We start from the raw sequence: 23,967 nt of genomic DNA on the forward strand, positions 1-23,967 counted from the left end.
AACCAGCTCGTCTCTACCTGTGGTTACCCGTACTTTACTTATTTGGGCTATGCGTGGCTCTGTTTGAAAAGAATAGCTCGATGTAGTCACAGGGTCGAGCCATGCACGTTTGCTTTCATGTCCCAAAGCTAATTCAGTGCAAATAATAACCTGTAGCTGTGATCCTGCAGTCAAACAGTCTATGCATTGACGAGAGTTACGAGTTAATAAAATACACAAAACACAAAATAGAAGTTAAGTGAATAATTTAATAACAAGGGTTCATTCCTATCGTCTGTAATTTATGTAGACGACAAGAAACGACAGAGAACTGTGCTGAATAACGTTTATTCAAGAAAGGACATTTCACGTACACAGAATGTGGTCCTACAAAATTCATTTAAAATACAGACAAAAAAATACTCTTATCAAATACAGTAAATTTACGTTGAAAGCTTTACGAGAATGGTAGCAAAATCCTCAAACTAAATAATCAAGGATATGCAGAAAATAAGTGAATTTCGTAATCAAAATACACGAAAGATTCGCCAGCTTTAAACAGTTCAGAGTTCAACATGATGATTTACAAATTAACACACGTGATACTAAGAATTGTTACTCTACTCTCAGGTCCGTAAATCAAGGGGAAACAGTTAAGAGTCCGGCTCTGGACACATTCAGAGCTATCAAAATACAAAGTCGTTTCAAAAGTTAGAGTATCATAGCGTCCGTTCATTGCCCAGAATCTATCGTCCACACGACCGAATAAAGCACTATATCACTTCCACCATGTCTCCATGTAAAAGTGTTCCGAATCGTGTTACTGGAAATGCTTTATTTTTCTGGGATCGCAGATATATTCATGTTTCTATTAATATCTCACTGTAAATTATTACAGATTCTCCAAGAGCTGTATGAAACCATCTTCCAGCGTGTTTCGAAGTCCGTTATTCCTGGTCATTCCGCATTCTGCTAAGCGAGTGAACATTGTCCAGATTCCCTCTTTTGGGATCTTCTCACATCCGGCTAAACTGCTCGTCTTCATCCCTGGATGACCTGGACCAGCCGCTGTGGTCCACCCTGAGCCCCAGCCCCGCTAGCTTTCATCTGTACATAAAATTCGGCTTCCCTCGTAGCTATTCTAGGCAGCCGATTAACTCACCCACACACTCGTAACGTTAGAGATCTTCTGTATAGGTGCTCCTCTGGTATCTGATATTGATATGGAAATAAGCAACAATGTCTTGAAATGCTGATTGGAATGGTAGTTTGAGATGACCTCCCTTCTGTCCAGCTCTCAAAACGGATTTCGAAAAGCAAGAGGCACGATAGACAGCCTAAGTCTTTCAACTACGGATATACACTGAAGAGCCAAAGAAACTGGTACACCTGCCTAACATCGTGCAGGGCCCCCGCGAGTACGCAGAAGTGCCGCAACACGACGTGGCATGGTTCAAAAATGGCTCTGAGCGCTATGGGACTTAACTGCAGTGGTCATCAGTCCCCTAGAACTCAGAACTACTTAAACCTAACTAACCTAATGACATCACACACATACATGCCCCAGGCAGGATTCGAACCTGCGACCGTTGCGGTCGTGCGGTTCCAGACTGTAGCACGTAGAACCGCTCGGCCACCCGGCCGGCACGTGGCATGGATTTGACTAATATCTGAAGTATAGCTGGAGGAAACTGACACCACGAATCCTGCAGAGCTGTCCATAAATCCGTAGGAGTACGAGGGGTGGAGATCTGTACAGCACATTGCAAGACATCCCAGATATACTCAATAAAGTTCATGTCTGGGGAGTCTGGTGGACAGTGGAAGTGTTTAAACTCAGAAGAGTGTTCCTGGAAGCACTCTGTAACAATTCTGGACGCACTGTCCTGCTGGAATTGCACAAGTCCGTCGGAATGCACAATAGACATGAATGAATGCACATGATCAGAGAGGATGATTACGTACGTGTCACATGTCAGAGTCGTATCTAGACGCATTAGGGGTGCCATACCATTCCAACTGCACAGTCCCCACACCATTACAGAGCCTTCACCAGCAATGAGGTTTCGTTGAATGGTTCGCACACTGACACTTGTTGATCACCCAGCATTGAAATCTGCAGCTATTTGCGGAAGGGTTCCACTTCTGTCACGTTGAATAATTCTCTTCAGTCGTCCATGGTCCCGCTCTAGCAGAATCTTTTTCCGGCTGCAGCGATATCGGTGATTTGATGTTTTACCGGATTCCTGATAATCACGGTACACTCATGAAATGGTCGTACGCAAAAATCCCCACTTCATCGCTACCTCGGAGATATTGTGTCCCGTCGCTCGTGCACCGAATATAACACCACGTTCAAACTCACTTTAATCTTGATAACCTGTCATTGTTGCAGCAGCAACCAATCTACCAACTGCGCCAGACACTTGTCTTATATAGGCGTTGCCGACCGCAGCGTATATTCTGCCTGTTTACACATATCTGTATTTGAATACGTAAGCTTATATCAGTATCTTTGGCGCTTCTGTGTAAAACGTACTTACGCATCATATGGCTACTTGACCTTACAGTTTTTCGACGTTTCCTATGCGTATGATAGTGTCGACGTCAGAGTCCTGATACTGAAGTTTCAGTCGATGTTTCTGCCAGCTCTCATTACTTGCAACCTTTAGTCTGTCTAACGGTACCCTTAATCTATGCCAGACAAAAGGATAACATCTTGCGTGGACCACTTTTGGTCTACAGAGTCCTATTCTTTATGCAATGTATTGGTCAGAACTTGGCACAATCCTTGACCCATCAGAAAAAATCGTACTGTACAGCAATGGTATCTACATGCAAACGTTTTCTCTCAACTTGAGGATGACGCTATTGTGGTTGGATCGAGCGGGGGATATACTGCTCTCGTGCACGTGCAGAACTAGACTGTCTGGCAGATACCAAATCTTCAGCGATTTTCTTTATACGGCAGAAACTGACGATAACAGTGCCCGAGGTACGATTCCGGCCCTTTACCATTCCAACCAGGAGGTTAGTCAAATGGCTTGGGATCTATGTCGACAGTGGGCTGACGTGGGCACATCAGGTAGAATATTTGATATTCGTGGCCGGTCGATCTCTCAGTATCAGACCCGCATAGCAGAATGCGGAATGACCAGCAATGGTGGACTTTGAGACTTGCTGAAAGATGGCTTCGTACAGCTGTTGGACAGTCTGTAATAATTTTCAATCAAGTGTTAATAGAAATATGAATACGTCTGCGAACTAGCGTATGACGAGAGGCTGATGTTACCGAGGCATGATTCGTTCTTTATAGGTTTACGGGTGCAAGTTATATGGAACTGCCTCGACATCTCTGCTAAAAAAGATCGATTTTCTCCAGTACCGCTCCTAATGAATCTGTCCGCATCAGATAGGACTGACGGATGACATCGAAAAAGTTCAAAAAAGGGCAGCTCGTTTTTTATTACCCTTAAATAAGTGAGAGAATGCCTCGTATGTGATACCCAAATTGGAGTGGTAATCATTAAAAGAAATGCATTTTTGTCTTCTCATGAAATTTTAATCACCAACTTTCTCGTCAGTGATCTCCACCAAGATAGGGAAAAATTATCATCATAAAAAAATAAGTGAAATTAGAGCTCGCGTGGAAAGATTTAAGTGTTCCTTTTCCCCGCCAGCTTTTCGAGAGCACAACTGTAGAGAAATAGCTTAAAGGTGGTTCCATGAACCGTCTGCCAGCCACTTAACTGTTAATTTCAGTATAAACACGTAAATATAGATATATATGTCTTGGGGCAATGAATTCCATACCTGTGAATGCGCTTTTCGTGGAGGCAAGGGAGCTGCCCCTTCAATTATAGAGGACTTTCTTGGCTCAGAAATTAATGCTCAGTGGAGCAGCGCACACCGTTTATTCTCTTCCTTATAAATTTAACTGCTTCATTGAGGACTACCCATACGTCTATAGAATTCAAATGAGGAGGGCAACTATACTAATCCGAAGCCTAAAAGTCTCTATGCCTCCTGCATTTAGGTTGGAATACGAATTACTGAACTGCCGGCCCAAAATCTTTTGTCAGTCTGAGGGTCGGTTGCATCATTCACTTCTCCTGCATACCACTCCCATCTAATTGCATCAACGTGGACGTCGTCGATCCAAATAGTCATTGACGGCTTCGAAGCAGGTCAGGGCCCAGGCTTTGCTTACTTCTGCGGGGTCTACTATCTTGGGCCATGTTTAAGCTGCGATGGAAGCTTCACTGCCCAAATTCTTCCAGTTAAGGATGTAGCGTGAGAAGTTGTGACATATGTCCAAAGTGTATCACATGTGACCTGTCATTCAAAAATTGTCATTATGGTATCTCCATTGGCAAAATGTTCCCGACTAGACCCCCTTTCGGATCTCCGGGTGGGTCTACCAAGGAAAGGTGACCATGAGAAAAACAACGAATAACAAACGAAAGGATACGTCCTGCGGGTCAGTGCGGGGAAAGGAGTTTGAACGTGGTAGAGAATCAAGAAAATCTGAAACGGAAATTCAAAAACTTAATCTACGCATAGTAGGGGTCAGTGAAGTGAAATGGAAAGAGGACTGGAATTTCTGGTCAGATGAGTCCAGAATAATATCAACAGCAGCAGAAAATGGTATATTGCAGGAGGAAAGCACTTCTACTAGTCAATTGACTCAGACAGCAAATCTATGTGACACTACTCGTCCTGAAAGACTCTCTGCCTCTTACATTTAGCTTGGAATACGGCCCAAAATCTTATACCACCGCTTGTCGTACTGGCGTTTCCCGTCTGTATCAACGTGCCCGTCATCAGTCCTAATATTCATTGTCGGCTCTAAAAGGACAGGACGACGGCTTTGCTTACTTTTTCGGGGATCCACTATCTTGGGCTATGTTTGAGCTTCCGACGGAAGCCAGCGTCTTTACTGCCGAAGTTCTTGCCGTTAAGGAAATCGATTCGACGACATCCTTGTTGTCAGGTATTCGAGAAGTGCACTGGGAAACCTAGATATCCAACAGTGGGACTCCAAAACTAACCTCCATGTTCTCGATTTAATTTAGTTAATCCACCAGCGTGAAAGAAAACATAAAGGTGTCATTAAGGATGAAGGGATACTCAGGTATCTCACTTAATGACTTCGCGGACGACGTGGCGAAACAATGTGGGACTGATGACCAATCTTATTACACTTGCCTTCCACATAGAGATTTTGCTGGCGAAGTCCTTCAAGAATAGTCACAGTCGTGGCAGATCTGGCAACAATCCATAGGAACAGATTTTGCCGCAACACAACCGAACATTCCTAAAAAGAAAAAAAAAAAAGTTCTTTCAAATCAAGCTCTCTAAACGTCGTAACACGGCTTTATAGGGTGGAAGTTCTGTCATCTCCGTAGTTCAAAGTCAACCAAACTGAGTTGTCAGGACTTAATCATGTGATACTGGAGTTTTCTTGTTACGCCAGGAAAAACCGCGAGTTTCTCAGGACCTTGATCAGAGCACGAGTTCCCCAGCCTGCATCTGTGACGGTTTGTTTCGAGAGCTGTTCACAGTGGACCACGACAGAGTTGCCCTGTTTCTGGAAGAAGCGGGCATCCAGTTATAAGTCTGACACAAAGGACGAAGCGTGAGAAGTTGTGATATATGGACTATGTTGAATGTGTGAATGCACAAAGTGTACCATGAAGTTTAACAAATATTAATATAATTTTCATTACCTTGACTGTGTATATGGTAATGTATACCAAATCTATAATTATTTTCGTGTCTAGTTAGATGGTTAACGCGAAAAACCAATAAATAAATAAAAATTGACATTAAAAAATATCCATCCTAATAATATTCGATGAAAACAACTTGGCTACAAGTAACGAGCAGTAAAGGGAGGGTAGGAGACTACCTTATATGATGGAACACGCAGTGATTTGCAGTGATGCAATTTGTGGAGAGATGCCCTCCTGAGGACAGTGGTATCATTGGCAGCAGCATCTTTGCATCATCAGAGTAACCGATATTATCGCCATACGCCAAATCCCTACAGCAGCTCCTTAGGAACAGAAGCAATCGTGGCGGTGCGGCGGAGTGATACAGAGTGTCTGGTTCTGCTGAGGGTTCGCCGTCTTTGGGGAAACTGTTCTGGACCCATGTCCGTAGGCGTTAACGTAAGCTAAGTCCCATGTGACAAAGTTTGTGGACATTATTTCTACAGAGTTAGAGCTAAATTTGTTTCCTTATGCCTGTTGCACATTGTCCGTCAATAGAGAAAACACGGCAGAGAATTTCCACGACGGACAGGCGCCAGACAATTGGCTGTGATGCAGGCAGCAGTAGTGCAGTGCACAACAGATCGCGTAAGCTCAGTCCCCAATTGGGACCAGCCTATAAATTCCGGCCAGCAGTAGCTTGGGCAATAGGTAGTACTTACTGCGAAACTGCTGCTGATCTCTGCATCACGGCTGTGCGCACTGCTGGCCTCCGCAATGTTTGCAACGTCTAGTGTGGTGCAGCACTGCAACCGCGTGTTCAGTCCACGTGTTCACTCTGCTGTGGTGTGCCAGAGAGACGGCGCATACGCTTTGCTCAGCTCAGCGGAAATTTCGGAAATGACCAATACTACCTCGGCTATTGACAGCCGCCTACGCGGATTGCGTACTGACGCAGAACTCAAGCGCATGGACGTTGCGTCTTCTTGCGGCACAAGCGTTACGATTCGCAGGTAGTCAGTTCCTGTGCTGCAGGTGCTCCTGGTTCAAATGGTTCAAATGGCTCTGAACACTATGCGACTTTACTTCTGAGGTCATCGTTTTGCACTTCATGTCGAACTCATTTTGTTAGACGTTTGTATCCCCTTTCCCCTGTCTCATTTATTCCATTTTTATAATTCCTCCTTTCATCCATTAAATGCAATATCTGTTGTGTTATCCAAGGATTTCAACTAGCCCTTATCTATTTATCTACTTGGTCCTCTGCTGCCTTCATTATTTCGTCTCTCAAAGCTATCCATTCTTCTTCTGCCGTATTTCTTCCCCTCTTCTTGTCAGTCGTTCCCTAATGCTCCCTCTGAAATTCTCTATAATCTTTGGTGTTTTCAGTTATCCAGGTCCGCATTGATGTATAATGTTTATTTTAATAATAGCAATTATTAGATTCTTATACATAGAGAGTGTATCTGAAATGAATATAGAAAATGATAGGGCTAGTGAGCTAGCATAACAAGCATATTTCACACAGCAATCCATGTCCGCATCCCTTAGTGTACGGCGCTAGGCGTCTTTAAAAAGTGTCGCGCTGCTAAGAGGATAGACACACAACATGCCATCCGAGCGGTTGTAGCAGGTCTGCACGGCAACAACTTCAATGTATTAGTGACATCAAGAAACAAGAGACGTCGGGTTGAAGATTTATGCAAACGCTGTAGTCGAAGTAGTTGCTGTATTTCAGACGGGACAACAATACGGGTTTGCCGCCTCTTACTGGGACGTGAAAGCGTTGCTTTTGGCTGTGGAAACGTGGAGCGGACAGGCGCTGTTCTTTGGAGGAAATGGTAGGCACGCACTGGGCTTACGGGGCGGCGGATGGAAATGCTTACGCTTCCCAACGTGCGTACGTTCGACAGTTTCCGAAACGTCGAGTGCCAGATCCACACACATTTATTGCCATCCACAGGTTCCTACGGGAGATAGGTTCACTTGTTGTGCGTTTGCCACTGGCACGTTATAGTAATGACACATGTACATATCAGGCCTACTTCGATATCAGGTGTACTCATTTTGTGTTACAGGTGCGAAGGCCTGGCAGACGCGGTCGACAACGGACAGCGCGTACACAATTGCTTGAAGAGGAAGCATTTGCCCTGCTGGAAAGCACACCCTCAACAAGTTTGCGGCGTGTTGCACAGGAAGTGCGTGTAAGCCATTTCAGAATTTGCTATGTGAAGTATGAAGATGATTTGCACCCTATCACCTTCAGAAGATTCACACCCTTAACCCAAATGTTTTTCCACGTCGAATTGAATTCTGCCAATGGTTTTTGTAAAGATGTGCGGTTCGACCTGACTATCCGAACCGTTTACTTTTACCGTTGATGAATCCTTTACACGAACGGGTACGTTCAACAGGTACAATCAACACTTGTGGCTACGGGAAAATCCGCCCGCCACGTTTGTTCGTGGTCAACAAGATCGCTTCGCTGTAACATTTGGGTGGATTGGTAGGCGATAATCGACCGGAATCCACAGATGTTCACGAGGCGAGTGATCCAAAGAGATACTTAATCTTTTCTCGAAAAACTCCGCTAGAGTTGTTGGAAGATGTTCTACTCAAAGTGCGACAGTCAATGTTGCGCCAATACGATGGTGCACCTGCGCACTTCTCACATGCAGTGCTAATGCATTTGGATGAAACCTATGATGATAACTTGTAGTGTACATGGTTCCGCGTAGTCAGCGCGTACACAACTTTCCCACTAAAGTACGCACACCACAGAGCTGGATAGGGCAAGGTGGACCATTGGCACGGCCTGCATGTTTTCCCCACCTGACGCCCATTGATTTTTTTCTTCTGGGGCCACCTGAAATCTGTCGTCTATGACACACCCTTTGAGACTGGTGAAGAGCTGTTAGTACGCATAATGGTAGCCTCCAATGCAATTTCCACTTTTCCAGGAATGTTTGAAAGGGTGAGACAGTCACTTTACCGTCATCGCGCGGCATGCATTCAAGCAGAAGGGCGTAATTGCGAGCATTTTTTGTAATTGTTTTCAAACAAAAGGCTATGAAACCCAACCCAGACTTCGCATTTACCTTGATGCCACAAATACATTGAAAACGTTGCCATGAAGATCTTCTACGATGACGGTTCAGATGGCATGTTATGTGCGTGCCCTCTTGGTGGCGCGCGACGGTGTTCAACGATTCCCGGCGCCGTACGCTAAGGGATGCGGACACGGGTTGCTATGTGAAATATGCTAGTTATGATCCATTCTACGAGCCCTCTCATTTTCCAGATTCATTTCAGATAAGTCCTTAAAGGAGCGTTCCACTGGGACACTGCGATATTAAATTTCAGTACTAGCCATATGGGAACTATAGAATTCTCGTGATGTTGGCTGGGTATTAATTATGAGGCTCTGGTTATAGTTTCGCTGCTTATTGGAGGTACTCGTACATGCTGCTAGATTACCTTGTCAGCTATCATCGCTCAGATTTTGTCATGTTTAGGACGGCCTTGTGACTTGCCACTCGCAGCTAGTGTTTGGACTACTGTTTGCACTCTTGCGTGGTTCATCATAGAGTTCAATAGATAATGGTGTGTTATTGTAGTTTAGGGGATGTTGGTCAGACCTGCCTTGGTGATAGGGAAATCTAGATGCACACCATCTGTACAAACATTTGTTGAACGTGCTTTTGTGTTTAGGTTTTGGCATGGCTTTATGGAAAAACTGCAGGAATCTATCAATAATTATCCTGTCCATGGACTGCCAAATGCTGTTTCGAATTGAAAAGAATGACATTATCTAATGGCGTTGATGGCCAGGCGTGCCCCTGCCCCCCCTCCCCCCCCAACCCCCCTCCCTTGGGAACCTCGGCAGGGCCAAGTTGCAAGTCTTTTCAGTTGACGCCACATTGGGTGACGTGCGTGTCGATGATGATACAGTAATGATGAGGACAACACAACACTCAGTCCTCAAGCGGAGTCAGAGAGGGCATGCGGGCGAAGCGGATAGGGGTCGCAAACCGAGGCCCAACCGCGACGTCCCCCTCCTCCCCATCCCCACCTGAGATGTGACGGAAAAGGTAACTGCTGTGGCCGCCCACTTCATACGTCGTAGCGCCTACTGCAACGGCATCCCACTTCACGTCCAACTAACATGGGATGCCTGCATTACAGGGCGTATATGCACCAGGAAAACCTACGTCATCTGTGTTGTCAACACAAATATTCACCAGGGACTGCAACACAACACAACACCAGGTTTCCGCCAACAGTCACTAGGGACCGCTACTCGTTCGCGGAGCCTGCAGAACAGCTTCACCAGAGGTCGCAGCTAGCCCAGGAACTACTTTGATACGCCAGGCAGGTGATCGCAAATAGTTCCGGCATACACATCCGTCAAACGGGGGCTTTATAGGGCGGTGCACTGCTGGAAAAGGGCATTTCGACGCACAGCATGGAAGTATACAGAGCTGCCAACCCAGCAGCCACAGCCAGACGCCTCTTCTAGTTGGCCAATCTCTTGCAGATAGACTTGGTATAGGCAGCGAACATATTGACACTTTAGAATTGTTTTATTGTGATCCCTCCCCGTGAAGAGACGAGTCTTTTCTATTATCTGATATTTTATATTTATAACGATCCGTAGTTGGGATCGAGGCTGTTGTTCTTTTGGAAATTGTATCATTGTTTCGTTTTGGTGAGTCCTATAAATTGTTTTAGGACTTTTGTTTTCCACATTTCTATTCTGATAGCGCAGATACTTAAGTGGTGACGAGTTGGTTTAAGAGTTTCCCCGAATTTTCTCGGTTGTTGTCCGCTATGGCACACCATATTTTAGGTACTGATGAACCCTCAACGCAAGTCACAGTATGTTGAAAAGTATGCAACAAACGAACGAGCCCATTATTCAGAGTTTACAGGCGATGTCCACCCCCACCCCCCACCCCCTTTGGGGTGCCTGTGCAGCAGTCCCACCCAACTTCCCCACTTTTGGGGCTCTGTGCCGCACCACCTGACTTTGCCCAGTTCGAAAAATCTTTTGAGCTTTGGGGCAATTAAAGGGCTCCCCTGGAAAAACACTTTATTGCTCATGATGTCACTGGTGACGTTCAGTGTCGCGCTTTTTTTTCTTGCCTAAGTGGGCCTGGAAGTTTATCACCTTCTGCAATAGTTGCATCCCAATGCAGAACCTCTTTCTCTCTCCTATGTGGTGCTGACTTCTACCCTACCGGATTATTTTCACTCTCAGGTCTACGTGGCGGTGGCATGTCACAAGTTCTTCTGTTGTCAAAAGTTTCCCGCGCAGTCATACAGGGAATTTCGATATTTCTAAAAATATCTTCTTCACAAGGAGTGGACATTTTTACATTACATGACGGTAAATTAGTTTAGCTGAATCCGAGCGTCTCTTGAAATATATGAAATTGACAAAACGAGAATATCACAGCAATGGCTTAGGAATGTAATCCGGCTGCTATATAAAGCCATGGCTGTGGTCATTCCCGTTTGTCAATTTTATACATGACAAGGGCCGCTCGGCTTCAGCTAATCTAGTGTACCATCATGTGATGTAACAAGGTCCATTCCTTCTGAAGAAGATATTTTTAAAAATATGGAAATCTAGGTCAAGGGGTAGTAAACCTTTGTTTGGCAACTGATTGGATGAATTTTTCAACCTCTTCAATTGAAAACTTATTGTTGCATTGAGATTGAAACTGTTGACATCGCACCTAATCTACTGACGTTACAGTAATCAGACACAAACTGAAGGAAACTAAACCGTTGTGGAGTGACAGCTTGCGTGCTACGGCCGCCGGCGAACAAACAGGTCGCCTACTACTACTCACGCGTCCCGAGGCGCGCTTAGCCGCCGCTTTGCAATGGCGCTTCCTGCTAGTGGACAGGGAAACAGCGTTTAAATTCAGCAATTAACGGTGTGGCCGTAACACGGCGCCACATTAGGCCTCTGACCGCGCCGGTTGCGCGTTACACGCCCGCCGGCCGCGTAATCATTATTTACTGTGCAAATGCGCCGGCTTGCGGCACGCGGCCTCAGCGACTGCCGCGCCGCACCGCCGCACCACAACGCCTGTCCCCGCCTGCCTCGTCCAGTTCTCCTGACAGCCGCTGCCGGCTGTCTTAATTGCCTGCGTGTACAACATCAAAGGGGCACGCACTCGTGACCGACCCTGCCTAATGTGACAACATATCCGCTGCGTACGAATGAATCCCATAGCTAAACACACTCTGTGTCGTAGGACGACGCACTTTCCTCGCTTACTGGTCTCTGGTAAGCCTTGGATGTTTATACCATTCTCCATCCCAGAAAATCTGGAACAGATGCATTTCCAGGTGTACTGCGTGTCCGCACTCGAGTATCATCCTTCCTTCTACATCTTCGTGGCGAGTTCCCTGTGGAAGCTCCGGTCTTGCAAGATGGCTACACCCTTGTTCACAAGGTCGCCCGCGTACGTCCCTGGCTTGACCTACACTCAGGCATCCTACAGCCTCTAGACTCGACCGCTAAATCATCCCATCTTAGTTCTACAGTACATATCTGCTACAATTGGGAGAAGTGGGAGAAATGGAGGAATTATCATCTCCAAAACTTTCTAAGTTTATCGGATCTAATCATCAAGGAATAGCTTCAGCTGTCAAACCTAGACACATATGTCTTCAGCTAGTGTCCGTGATCGCTAACTACCTGTATGGCTCACTAGAGGGATAAGGATTTCATGTAGGGTGGAATTGTGTCAAAATGTTAGAAGTACTCACAATCGAGGTACGGTCGTCCATTACGAGCAGTACTGCAAGGTGCTTAAAACGTTATTAGGAAGGCAAAGAGTATGTCGTACGCAAATAGAATAGCTAATTCACAAGAAAAAGTTAAAAAAATGGTTCAAATGTCTGTGAGCACTATGGGACTTAACTTCTGAGGTCATCAGTCCCCTAGAACTTAGAACAACTTAAACCTATCAAACCTGAGGACATCACACACATCCAGGCCCGAGGCAGGATTCGATCCTGCGACCGTAGCGGTCGCGCGGTGTTGACTGTAGTGCCTAGAACCGCTCGGACACCCTGGCTGGCGGATAAAGTTAAAACCATAGGGTCAGTCGTGAAGAAAGTATTTTGTCACCAGCACCAGGCCGAAGATACAAAGTCAGTCCGTAATAAGAATATTTCTGTTACCGGTAAGTCAGATATACATATAGTATTTAACAATCACTTTCTGAGAATTTCTGATGAATTAATTAAAAACTTAGTTTCTACAGGGAACCATATAACTCTCTTGGAAAATGCCTTTCTGACACTGATGTCTGAAATACTCCTCTGTGGTACTGACAAGTGGGAAATTGAGTCAATAATTAAATCACTGAAGGCTAAGGACTCGCATGGATATGATGGACTACCTAGCCATATTTGTAATTTTTCCTTTAAGAATGGCAAGTTTGCTGAACGATTAAAATAGTACTAAAGCTGCTTTATAAAATAGGAGAAAGGGATAATGTAGACCATTTTAGACGTATTTCAATGCCGTCAGTGTTAACTGAAGTTATTGAAAAGACTGTATGTAAGGATAATTGACCATTATATTTCACATAATTTGCTGCCAAACGCACAGTTCGGTTTTAGAACTGGTTTAACAACTGAAAATGCTACATTCTCTTTTCTATCTGAGGTACTGGATGGATTAAACAAAAGGTTTCGAACGCTAGGCGTCATTTTTTATTTAACTAAGGCGCTTGATTGTGTTGATTACAAAATATTGCTCTAGCTGTTGGACTCATATGGAATATGGGGAGCAGCTCACAGTCCATTCACCTCTTGCTTTAACAACAGATAGGAAAAGGTCATTATCCACAGTGTTGAGAATGGCTATGATGTGAGGTCTGAGTGGGGCACAGGCAGAGATCAGCGCTGGGACCTATCTTGTTCCTTATTTGATGGTTAACATTCAGGGATACGACAGGCATAATTATTCGTAGCAAAAAAGTCAAGTAAACATGGGATCTAAAACGCATACCTTAAGAGCTATGAACAATTCTTGGTCTTTGATATTGTGAATCAAATCTCTTCTGTTGCAAGCTCTTTGCTTTTCATATTTTTGGAAATAACAGTATGGACTAAAACAGGAAAAAAATCCTGTAAACATATGCTCTAAAACGCATAACTTAAGAGCTACGAGCACTTATTCATCTTCGCTATTTTGAAACACAATTCTTCTAATGAACAAGTGCTCATAACTTTTAAACGTATGCATTTTCGAGCACATGTTTTGTGGACTTTTCTTCTTGTATTGATCCATACTACCACATCCCAAAAAATGAAAAGCAAAGAGCTTGCAGTACAAGAGATTTGTTTCACAGTATCAAAGATCAAGAATTGCTCATAGCTCTTAAGGTATGCATTTAGACCCCATGTATACTTACCTTTTTTGTTTCGAATGATCATTCCTGTTATATCCCTGAATATTGATCACCACTTCTGAAACACCCTGTATAAATGATATGTCTTCTAGTATTACAGGCGCCTGTAAAATATTTCTGCTTGCTGGTGGCACTAGCTTGGTAGGAAAGGATGTTATGTGCAATTTTGGCACTGTTTCAAATAGTGCAGTTCATGACATAAGTTCATTGCTTGTAGAAAAAAATTAACCCTTAATCACACAATAACTGTTTTTGCATTTTCTAACACACTACTCAACAAAACAAGACGTTTTAAGTTCACAGAATGGATATATTATTAGTGAAACTGAAAAGTTCAATTCCTTGGTGTTGAGATAGATAGTAAACTGTTGTGGAAAGCCAACATTCAGCATCTTGTTCAAAGGGTTAAAGTTGCCATTTTTACTATTCGGACAGTATCTGAAGTACATGATATTTCGACATGAAAAGTAGCCTACTTTGCTTATTTTCATTCGTTTATGACATACGGTACTATATTTTGGAGTAACTTTTTCCATTCTCAAAGGATATTTTTGGCTCATAAATGGGCGATTCGGGTGTAAGTTCGTGAACCTGTTGTCGACCTCTGTTCACTAGTCTGGGTATTGTGACTGCCTCTCATATATATATATATATATATATATATATATATATATATATATATATATACATAAACTTGCAACTTTTTATTTTCCGTCAGATTGATCTAATGATCCAGAACCTACAAAATCTACTATCCCTTTTTTCCTAATAGTAATATAATAATAACTATAATAAAAAATCATTTATCTTGCATGCATTTCCCATATTTGAATGTAATGTAAATAAATAAATCAGGTAATTAACTATTATTTTTTAAAAAAGCATTTTTTTACATTTTCGTTGCCCCAAAAAATGTCCTATTTTCGACTTTTATGAAAAACGTGTTTTTTTAAATTATAGTAAAGAATAAGTATATATAATTATTTTCTTTATGCTTTACCAGCCATAAGATAATTATGAACTGTTGTTTGTACATGTTTTTTGAAGGAAGATTTATTTACAGTTCTACCACATTTACAAGTAACTTTAATTTTATTACGTTCCTTACAGCATTCTTTACATACATATTTATATCCACCTGTTCGATATTTATCTTTATAAAATTCGTCAATACTTTTTTTAATTATACATCTGCTACACTGTCTTAATTGTGGCTTGGCACAGCCTAAAGTCTGCTTTAGCTGTCGCTTTGGGTTGTCCATTTAAATAAATTAAAATTAATGAGAAAAATAATTGTATGTTGTGAACATAAGTAAATGTATTAGTTATCAGAAGTAAATTTTTCACATTGTGAACTCTATATCATGGAATTCATTGTTTCTATTTTCTAGTTTCTTCATTCCTTTATATTTTAATTTCATTTGTCCTCTTTTAATTTTATCAAAATCAAGATTTTCAATTAATTTAGAAAATCTATTTGGTAAAATAACTTTAAAATCATTATTAAGTTCTAGACAAAGTTTTTCTCCAAATCTAGTATTTAAATATTCACAGTCCATAATACTATACAATACATTCATCTCTAGCTCATTTACTTTTCTAATTTCTTTAGAAATACTTAAATTATTTAGCTTCATGATTAAAGTAGTCTCCATTTATACAGAAAAAATTTTATTAGATTTAGATATAATAATAATTTATTATATTTTCAATAATGAGTAATCACCATATGGTAATGTATATATTCTATTTTCTAAAACGTTTCTTTTATTATCATGAGGACTTGGAGCTTTTTTGTTTTCTTGAATTGTATATATTTCATGTTTTTCACTTTTAACTAAAGTAGGCTTTCTATATTGTTCTATATTGTACAACAAGCAATCTTTATAATCTTCTAAGCTTATTTTGTTTTTAACAACACATTTCTTAATTCCTTCAGATTTCTTTTCTATTTTGTCACCAACTTTATAAACATACACCTTTGCTCTTAAACCACAAAATTCTTCCATTATCTTTCCATTACATTCATCTTTCATTTTACCAACAACTTTCTTGTTTGCTAGTGGAATATTATACGTATTATCTGTTGGATAATCACTTGTATCAAAATAATCAACCACTGATTTCATATCTTCGTAGAAAACTTCAGTTTTAATATTATAAATATGACTATCTGTATGTTAATAACATAATTCAATATTTTCTCCATATTTAGGTTTCGTAACTCTATAGTGAAAATCGTACACCAATTCTATAGATAAATCAAGTATAATTAATCCAACATAAGTAGGTCTATTAAATATTATTTTAGTTTTATTCATATGAATAGCAGCTAGATTTTCAGTAAATTTAGTTCTATGTTTAAAGTTTGGCTTAGCTACAAGTTTATCACATACTTTAGTATCTCAAATTAGTTTAATATCTTGTCTATGTCCTATATTTTCCAATGTTTTACCAAATACAGAATTATTCATTAATTTATAGAAATATTTTTCAAAATCATTTGTGGCTTTTTTTCTTAACTGTGTGTTTAGATCTATAGACTTCTTTAACCAATTAGATACTACACATTTTAACATTTTATGTATTTTTGAAAGTTTCATTCCCAAAGATAAATATTGTTTAAGATTTCTATAATGTACTAGATAATTATGTTTTTTTTTATCTAAAGTAGTTATTAATTTACTTTCATTTGTACCTGGAACAAGTTCTGATTCAGGAACTAGCGGTAAATCTTTACGTAAATCATGTAATTCTTTTGGATATTCTAGATCTACTTCAAATATATATCCATCTTGACTATTGTTTGACATTTCACTTATTTTTGGAGAACTAAAATTATTTGGTTCATCCAATTTAAATCCTCCATATGGTAAATATTGGTTCATAGCATAACCATATAAATTATTTGCATCTAGATACATTATATAATTTGATACTTCTTTGTTATTATAATCTTTTAAACATTTATTATTTGCTTTTACACGTCTTTTACAACATTCTGAAATTCCACCTCTTATTCCTTTTTTAACCATTAGGAGCATATCATAGTCATATAATAATTCAAGTTTTTGATTAGTAATTTTTAACATTGCATCCCAAGATAAACCTGGTGCTGTAAAATACCAAGATGGATCTAAATTATATGATTTATACATGTTTTTCTATAATTGTCAAAAACATCAGTTAACAATAATACATCAGTTTTAAGATATAAACCATGATATTCACCAAGATTTTTAATATTGAATTTTTCCCAAACTAATTTTGCATGTTCATAATATTCATCACTTATGTCACAATCATTTAATTCACTATAAAATTTATCTTTTGTTGGTAATTGTGTTTCTTCACATTTTTTCCAAGAATCCATGTAATCATATAGATAAATACCTTTTCTAATTACTAAGTTAAACAATTCGGGAGAAACATACTTTTTAATATTTTTTAATTGATTTTTCTTTAAATTTGATGAAAGTTTTTCAAGTGAAGAAGCCATAAATCTAAATGTATCAACAAATCTCATTTTTATTTTTTTGCATGTTTACCAAAATTAATAAATTTATTTTCGTTATTTGGTACTGGTTATATTTCTTTATCATCATAACCAAGTTCTTTTACAAAAAAATGTGAACCATAACCAGATAAATATGTGAATAAATAGGTACAAAATCAGGTTGTTTTAGTTTTAAATTACAATTATTACATAATGGAGCAATATATATTCCAGTTAGATGATCATGATGATGTACTTTTTTAAACATTTTTGTATAACAACATTTACATAGTTTACAAATTGTAGATTTAGGAAACATTTCATATTCATCAAGTGTAAGTGGCACCATTTCTTCAATTTCAGATTAAAATCTTGCAATTTCTTCAACTTCTTGTTTTATACATTCAAAATATTTTTTATGACAATTTGTTCCTCTATAAACAACAGGATCTTTATAATTTCCATATATACATTAAACATAATAACAAAATCCACTTGGTTCATGTACTTGATATTTCATTGTATGTGGTGTTTCTGGATTTGGTTCACTATTATTCATTGTATATGGTGTTTCTGGATTTGGTACACAATTATCAATTTTCAAAAGTAAACTTTCAAAATCAGCATATATAACAAATGGAACTTTTTGTGTAAATTGATAACATTTTAAAATATACACCTTCTCCTCCACCTGGCATTTCAACTTTTAACGGCTTATTAGTTAAACAGTTTGTTGTATGATTATCTAATTTTTCTCTACTATTAAATTGTAGTAAACATAAATCACAAATAAATTTTACTGTTTCGTGTTTGGTAATTTGACTTGATACAAGTCTACATAAATTTTGTATATAACAATAATGTGATTTTTCTCTTTCTTAAAATAAAGCAGATTTACATGTTTTTCTTCTATAGATCTTGATATTTTTAATGGATACATTTGATAATTTTCATCTTCATCATCAAATGATGAACATTAATATGTACATTAATTATTTTTACTATTTTTGGAATATGAACAAGTAGTACAGGAAAATCAATATTTTCAGGTTTTTTATCAAGATCGTGACCAACCTTTTTATATTTTGTTAATCTAAAAGATTTGTACCCGTGTTCCAGGGGTAGTGCCTTTGATTCATAATCAATACGTCTTCGGTCCTGGGTTCGATCCCCGCCACTGCCCAAATTTTGATAAATAATCAGCATTGGTGGCCGAAGACTTCCGGCGTAAGAAGTCAGCCTCATTCTGCCAACGGCCTGGTCAAAGAGGGCAGAGGAGCGGGTAGAGGTTCAGGGCACTCTCTTGTCCTAGGGGTGGGAAATTGCCCCTAAAGGTGGAAGAATCACCAATGATCAACGACATCAGGATGCAGAAGACAATGGAAACCACTGCATTAAAGGCACGTAATGTGTATCCACAGGACATGTGGCCTGTAATTGAAGAAGTGTCATGATGATCTCTCCATTGGCAAAAGATTCCGGAATAGTCCCCCATTCGGAACTCCGGGAGGGGACTGCCAAGGGGGAGGTTACCATGAGAAAAAGATTGAAAAATCAACGAAAGGATAACGTTCTACGAGTCGGGGCGTGGAATGTCAGAAGCTTGAACGTGGTAGGGAAACTAGAAAATCTGAAAAGGGAAATGCAAAGGCTCAATCTAGATATAGTAGGGGTCAGTGAAGTGAAGTGGAAGGAATACAAGGATTTCTGGTCAGATGAGTATCGGGTAATATCAACAGCAGCAGAAAACGGTATAACAGGTGTAGGATTCGTTATGAATCGGAAGGCAGGGCAGAGGGTGTGTTACTGTGAACAGTTCAGTGACCGGGTTGTTCTAATCAGAATCGACAGCAGATCAACACCGACAACGATAGTTCAGGTATACATGCCGACGTCGCAAGCTGAAGATGAACAGATAGAGAGAGCGTATGAGGATATTGAAAGGGTAATGCAGTATGTAAAGGGGGACGAAAATCTAATAGTCATGGGCGACTGGAATGCAGTTGTAGGGGAAGGAGTAGAAGAAAAGGTTACAGGAGAATATGGGTTTGGGACAAGGAATGAAAGAGGAGAAAGACTAAATGAGTTCTGTAACTAGTTTCAGCTAGTAATAGCGAATACCCTGTTCAAGAATCACAAGAGGAGGAGGTATACTTGGAAATGACCGGGAGGTACGGGACGATTTCAATTAGATTACATCATGGTCAAACAGAGATTCCGAAATCTGATACTGGATTGTAAGGCGTACCCAGGAGCAGATTTAGACTCAGATCACAATATAGTAGTGATGAAGAGTAGGCTGAAGTTCAAGACATTAGTCAGGAAGAATCAATACGCAAAGAAGTGGGATACGGAAGTACTAAGGAATGACGAGATACATTTGAAGTTCTCTAACGCTATACATACAGCATTAAGGAATAGCGCAGTAGGCAGTACAGTTGAAGAGGAATGGACATCTCTAAAAAGGGCCATCACAGAAGTTTGGAAGGAAAGCATAGGTACAAAGAAGGTAGCTGCGAAGTAACCATGGGTAACAGAAGAAATAATTCAGTTGATTGATGGAAGGAGGAAGTACAAACATGTTCCGGGAAAATCGGGAGTACAGAAATACAAGTCGCTTAGGAATGAAATAAATAGGAAGTGCAGGGAAGCTAAGACGAAATGGCTGCAGGAAAAATGTGAAGACATCGAAAAAGATATGATTGTCGGAAGGACAGACTCAGTATACAGGAAAGTCAAAACAACCTTTGGTGACATTAAAAGCAACGGTGGTAACATTAAGAGTGCAACGGGAATTCCACTGTTAAATGCAGAGGAGAGAGGAGATGGGTGAAAAGAATACATTGAGAGCCTCTATGAGGGAGAAGATTTGTCTGGTGTGATAGAAGAAGAAACAGGAGTCGATTTAGTAGAGATAGGGGATCCAGTATTAGAATCGGAATTTAAAAGAGCTCTGGAGGACTTATGGTCAAATGAGGCAGAAGGGATAGATAACATTCCATCAGAATTTCGAAAGTCATTTGGGGAAGTGGCAACAAAACGACTATTCACGTTGGTGTGTAGAATGTATGTGTCTGACGACATACCATCTGACTTTCGGAAAAGAATCATCATCACAATTCCGAAGACGGCAAGAGCTGACAAGTGCGAGAATTATCTCACAATCAGCTTAACAGCTCATGCATCAAAGCTGCTTACAAGAATAATATACAGAAGAATGGAAAAGAAAAGTGAGAATGCGCTAGGTGAAGATCAGTTTGGCTTTAGGAAAAGTAAAGGGACGAGAGAGGCAATTCTGACGTTACAGCTAATAATGGAAGCAAGGCTAAAGAAAAATCAAGACACTTTCATGGGATTTGTCGACCTGGAAAAAGCGTTCGACAACATAAAATGGTGCAAGCTTTTCGAGATTGTGAAGAAAGTAGGGGTTAGCTATACGGAGAGACAGATCATATGCAATATGTACAACAACCAAGAGGGAATAATAATAAGAGTGGACGATCAAGAACGAAGTGCTCGTATTAAGAAGGGTGTAAGACAAGGCTGTAGCCTTTCGCCCTTACTCTTCAATCTGTACATCGAGGAAGCAGTGATGGAAATATAAGAAAGGTTCAGGAGTGGAATTAAAATACAAGGTGAAAGGATAACAATGATACGATTCACTGATGACATTGCTATCCTGAGTGAAAGTGGAGAAGAATTAAATGATCTGCTGAACGGAATGAACAGTCTAATGAGTACACAGTATGGTTTGAGAGTAAATCGGAGAAAGACGAAGGTAATGAGAAGTAGTAGAAATGAGAACAGCGCAGAACTTAACATCAGGATTGATGGTCACGAAGTCAATCGAGTTAAGGAATTCTACTACCTAGGCAGTAAAATAACCAATGACGGACGGAGCAAGGAGGATATCAAAAGCAGACTCGCTATGGCAAAGAAGGCATTTCTGGGCAAGAGAAGTCTACTAATATCAAATACCGGCCTTAATTTGAGGAAGAAATTTCTGAGGATGTGCGTCTGGAGTACAGCATTGTATGGTAGTGAAACATGGACTGTCGGAAAACCGGAACAGAAGAGAATCGAAGCATTTGAGATGTGGTGCTATAGACGAATGTTGAAAATGAGGTGGACTGATAAGGTAAGGAATAAGGAGGTTCTATGCAGAATCGGAGAGGAAAGGAATATGTGGAAAACACTGATAAGGAGAAGGGACAGGATGATCTGCTAAGACATGAGGGAATGACTTCCATGGTACTTGAGGGAGCTGTAGAGGGCAAAAACTGTAGAGGAAGACAGAGATTGGAATACGTCAAGCAAATAATTGAGGACGTAGGTTGCAAGTGCTACTCTGAGATGAAGAGGTTAGCACAGGAAAGGAATTCGTGGCAGGCTGCATCAAACCAGTCAGTAGACTGATGACCTAAAAAAAAAATCTAACAGAATGTTCATCTACAGGAAACAAAGCTGATTTTATAGCCCACAGAAAACACTTTTGAACATTATTTTTTACATTAACAAATGCTTACTTATTTTTAATTTTATCTGGTAACTCCATATATGATGACCCTCTTAGTGGAACATATTTATTAATTGCTAATTGTAAGCCAATTATTCTATTTAATGACCATCCAGATCCCTGTGCTTGAAGATTAAATATATTTTCTAAAATATCTCCTTTACCATTTTTCAATGTTTTATTAAACCTTTTTCTGGTAAAATAGTATAGTTTGGTGTTTGTTGTCCAAATTCTTGAACTTCTTCATTTGTTTCAGCTGTTTGTAGTTTATATTCACAATATAAATTAAAATTTATCTTTACACCATGATTTACTTTCAAACAGTCTTTAAGAATTTTAAAAATTTTTGTTTTTGCAGCATTTAAGAAATGATTAGGATCAAGTATATCTGTATTATTTTCTAAGTTTAAAGTTTGTAATCTGTTTCCAAATGCCTCTTCAACTAAGTAATCATTAATTGTTTTTCTAATTTTTTGGTTTTACATATATATTTGTAGAAAATGGAAATATTCCTTTTCATGGTTTATCTTCTTTAGTGAGGAAAACATCATAAATATCATAACTTTGTCCAAAGATTTTCACTAAATTCAGTTTTATTGTTTTTAATATTTGCTTGATTATCATTTACTTCTTTAGTGACAGCTGTCGCAGTCTTAGAACTATGTTCAGGTATATAAATAATAACAACATTTTTATAATTATTACTTACTTCAGTTACATAATTTTTACTTACTGCAGCAACATTAGTTGTATCATTTAACAGATGCATTATTTTGAGCAAAATTTGTATTATTTTCAGATGTATTATTTCTAAAAATATTTGGATGATTGCTAATAATACTTGAACGATTACTAATAATAAATCTAATTAAATCAGTTTTACATAAATCTGAATGTCCTCATAAAGCATTTATTCTAAAAAATTCTTGAAGTCTTACAACAGGAATTGTTGTAGTTGATTAGAAAGTTGTTCTAGTACAGCAGCAATGTTACTTTCCATTTTGCTCTTCTATTTACTGCAAAAAATATATTAGATTTGCAAACAATATTTTTTTAATAAAATGATAATTATTTAATAGATAGATAAATATTATTATTTTAAATAAATAATTAACGAAGAATAGAATTAGTATATTATTTAGTTTAAAAAACGAGTAGTTTTTAAATAATTTGTTTATTATTTAGTTTAATCAATAAGGTTTTAAACGAGTAGTTTATTATTTAAATTAAGAATCAATTAGTTTGACAATCTATTTAATACAATAAATTCATTGGATTTGTAAAAATTATTTTTATTTATAAAATGATAATAATTTAATAGATGGATACCTAATTTGTCATAAAGCATTATTATTTAAAGTTAAAGCTTTCTCATTCTTTATTTATTCTAAATTACATTTTTTACATTTATTATTATGCTTATCTTTATCTGTTGGATTTATATAAAAACAATTTAAATTTTTAATTACTTGAGAAATTTTACGTTTCTTTTTTTCTTCACTTATAACTTCTTCATTATTCATCATAGATTTAGATTTTTCTTCATTTACCATTTTTGTATGTTCTTCACTTGAATTTCGTCTTAAATGTTCTTTGAAATAATTTTTAGCTACATTATTTCCACATACGCAAGGAATTCGATTTTTATTATAATTTTCTACATTATATTTATTTAAAAATGGTCTACATATAGTTCTATAACCATCTTTTGTATACTTTTGTGAGGGAAATTACCAATTGATTTCTCTGTATCACAAAATTTACAAAATTTTGTTTTTGGGGAACAATCTTGTTAAACTTGAATATGTTCCATTTATATAA

Source organism: Schistocerca americana, chromosome 2 (genome assembly GCF_021461395.2).
Source record: "Schistocerca americana isolate TAMUIC-IGC-003095 chromosome 2, iqSchAmer2.1, whole genome shotgun sequence".
Lineage (NCBI taxonomy): Eukaryota > Metazoa > Arthropoda > Insecta > Orthoptera > Acrididae > Schistocerca > Schistocerca americana.